This window comes from Pseudorca crassidens, chromosome 8, assembly GCF_039906515.1.
Source record: "Pseudorca crassidens isolate mPseCra1 chromosome 8, mPseCra1.hap1, whole genome shotgun sequence".
NCBI lineage: Eukaryota > Metazoa > Chordata > Mammalia > Artiodactyla > Delphinidae > Pseudorca > Pseudorca crassidens.
The window spans coordinates 38,196,240-38,200,138 of record NC_090303.1 but is presented as its reverse complement, the minus strand read 5'-3'; positions in this window follow the sequence as shown (position 1 = coordinate 38,200,138).

The following is a 3,899-nucleotide window of genomic DNA, read 5'->3' as shown; positions in this document are numbered from 1 at the left end:
GATTTATTTAAGGATTAAGAAATTATATGTAAAACTGATTAGATTTAGTTTATCATTGTTATTCCTATTTAAAAACAGTTAAAAAAGCCGTTTTCTAGGAGACTCAATTTTTTTTTTTTTTTTTTTTTTTTGCGATACGCGGGCCTCTCACTGCTGTGGCCTCTCCCGTTGCGGAGCACAGGCCCTGGACGCGCAGGCTCAGCGGCCATGGCTCACGGGCCCAGCCACTCCGCGGCATGTGGGATCTTCCCAGACCAGGGCACGAACCCGTGTCCCCTGCATCGGCAGGCGGACTCTCAACCACTGCGCCACCAGGGAAGCCCGACAAATTTCTTTTATAAAAATAAAACTTCCTCTTCCACTTAACAAAATAAACAGTCTCTTACCTTAGTCTCCAATATAATTCTCTGAGAAGAACTACAGTCCAATGTCCTATTTTTCTTCTCACTCAAAAACAGCAATTTGTCAACAAAGGTGCAACATCAAAGCATAATTTGGAAAAAGGACATTACCTGTGGCAGATTTTATTTTCCAAAGATACATTACAGTACCTAGCATCCTCTGTGCTCTTCTGCAGTGTGACTTGTAACCCTCCCATCAAGAGGTGGGTCTGCTTTCCCCTCATTTTGAAACTTGTCAGGCTTGGGTTCTCCTGACTAGTAGAGAATGGTGGAGGTGATCTTCCTTGGATCTGTGCGTTGATATCTCTTACTAACTTTGGAAAATTCCTGACCATTATTTTCTCTTTACATATTTCTTCTGCCCCGTGTTCTTTCTCTTTTCCTTCTGGAACTATAGTCACACACACATTACTGGATTTTTGTCTCACAGGTATCAAATGCTCTGATCCATTTTTCCACTTTTCATCTTTGTGTTTTAGTTTTGAATTATCTTCAAGTTTACTTTTTTCTTCTGTTGTGTCCAGTCTGCTGAAATCACATTTTCAAAAATCTCTGATTATATTTTTCATTTTATTTTCATTTTCCCCTTAGTAATCTTTATCTTTCTGCTGAAATTCTCCGTGTGCTCCTGTATGTTTTCCACTAAATCCTTGAACACATTTATCATTTTGAGTTTTCAGGACCTGTCTGATAATTCTAATATCTGGATCATCTCTGGTTCTGCTTCTACTGACCATTTCTTCTTTTGACCATAGATCCAATTTTTTGGATCATCCAAGTCTTTCATAATTTTTGATTGTGTGTCAGGTAGTGTGTATAAAAGAACACTGAGAGCAAAGTAAATAATATTTACCAGCAGAAATGGGTACATCCTTTATTCTGCCAGGCTGCTACTATGGGTACCTAAGTCAGTCTGCACTATAGTTGAGCTGGGTCAGGATTTGTTACAGGTTTAGTTAGGTTCAATTCAGCATTGGCTTCAAATGTTTTTAAGGACACAATCAAGATTTTCCTTTTATAGGAAGGAAACCTCATACAGATCTCTTTGTACTTTACAGTTCAGTCACCAGCATTCTCAGCCTCAGATGTGCTTTACAACTTGGCTGTTACTTTTTTTTTTTTTTGCTGAGGAGTGTTCTTTGCTCTTCTGTCATGTCCTTGGCTTTCACTCATGTCCTTATGAGTCCTCTCCCTTTCCTGCTGTTTTAACAGCTTTGGAGGGCTTTTGCAGTATACTGTAAAGAGATTTTTCTCTTCTGCTAATTCCTTAGCCTTTGGCAGCCACTGCTTTGGATTAGGTAAAGACCCAGATTGCTTTGTCTTTCCTGTCCTAATCTGTTCTTAGCCACTGTCATACTTGAGGATGTTTGTGCCCATTGAGATAGCTGGGGAGGGAGCTCTCTTGCCTGACCACAGCCTATAGAGCTTCAAATCCTTGTACTATGTGAAGGCCCATGGGTTAGAGTTGGCAAGTAGTTGTACACTCACTCTGTGGCTTTTGATCCTTGGATTATAAACTGTCACACTAGACCATACACCCACATTAAAAGATGGTTAAATGATCAGCTAGTTTCTCTTTATCCCTCTCTATGGCAGTCTTCTTTCTATAGCTAATCCATAAGAGATAAAAACACTGTGGGCTTTTTCTTCCTAAGAATGTCTTATTACTTCTTGGATTTTAGTTCCTTTAGATGTCTTTGGTTCCTTAGTTCCATGAGAGGCTTTTTTTTTTAGTTGAGGTGAAATTGATATATAACATTTCATACATTTCTGGTGTACAACATTATAATTCTATATCCACATACACCACAAAGTGATCATCACCAGAAGTCTCATTATCATCCATCATCATACAATTGATCCTCTTCACTCACTTTGCCTACCTCCCCACCCCTTTCCTCCCTGGTAACCACCAATCTGTTCTCTGTATCTGTGAATTTGTTTTTTGTTTGTTCATTTGTTTTGTTTTCTGATAGGTTTTTTTTTTTAAAAAAAAAACGATAGTTTTGTAGCTTTTCTAGCTCATTCTTGTTAGGGTGGGAGCAAATGGTCTTTTGCAAATTTCTACATCCAAATTCTAAGGTGGAATCCCACTATGTTCACTTGTTTTGTTTTCCAATTTGCAGTACTTTCTTGGTTTTCTCTCTTAAAGGCCACAACTCCTAATGCAACCCTCCTACAACTTTAGCTCTTGCCTGGTTTCCGTAACTGCTCCCTTAAATTGCCCCCCAGACTTAAGGGGAATTATAATAACTACCTGCTCTTGCTAGCTCTGAGCTGCTTCACTATCCTTTGTTGGCTTCCTTTAACCTTGTCCATATTTTTCAAAACAGTCCCTTTATTAAACTCTTCTCAGTCATTGAAATGAGCCACCTCCTTCCTGCTGGGCCCCTGACTGATAGGGCACATTCCTATGAGAAAAAGTAAGAGATTCAACCCACAGGCAGATAGTAGAGTGTATTATGAAGAAAGCAAATAGAGAATTGTCACAGTTGGTTGAGTTATGTTGAAGTGGTAGTAACGTTGGTGACATCCATGAATGAGAAGAGAAAGAATAGATTTCCCCCCTAATTCTTCTTTAATAAGCCTCTGGCTTCTCAAATGGAAAGCTGAGCCACAAAGTTTTATTTGGGTTTGAGGGTCATTTTCCAGATTAAAATTAAAAAAAAAAAGGAACTCATTTGGGTGTATACAAAAGGTTAATGTGGAATACCAAGGCTAAAGAATTAATGTGGCTTTCTTGGTATGGGAAGGTAAAGAGAGATTAGAAGAGGAAGCAGACAATTCCAAGAAGACAAATTATTTTTATCAGCTGCAATATTTTATTTAACATATACAGTATCATTTGCTGTCACATAACTTACTCAGCATGAACCCTTAGGTTTCATATAAGTACCTGAATATTTCTCTCTAAGAACCTTTTTTGGTAGAAGGCACCATGAAATAACCAAACCTTTATTGGCTTAGCTTAGTGCTTGGAACACAGCAGGTTTTCAAAAACTGTTAGATATATTAATACTAGCTGACATATATTAAGGACTAGCTGAGTCCTTACACTGTGCCAGGCGCTCTGCAAAGAGTGCTTGACATACTGTTAATATCCCAATTTATAGGTGAGGAATCTGAGGATACATGAAGCATTTCTATAATAGACACTCAAAATGATAATGAATTGACAGAAGTGGAGACTGTGTCATTAAAAAATTTTCACAGTTGTTTGTGGGAAAAAACCCCTCAGCTTATTGAAATGCAAGATTGGAAGACAAAAAACCTCTTGATTTTCTTTTGCATGTATGATAAAGTTTATCAGCATTTTTGCAAATCCCTGAAGGATACATCTGACCTGACAAGAGTCACAATTATGGGCCATATACCTTACCTATTTTCTGAGAAAAGCAGAGATTTCATCTCTCCGTTTATTCTTTCACTTGTTTCCTTCCTTTCATTTTCCCCCACTTCATTCTCTCTTTTAAATCGTTCACGTTCATTCATTTATTG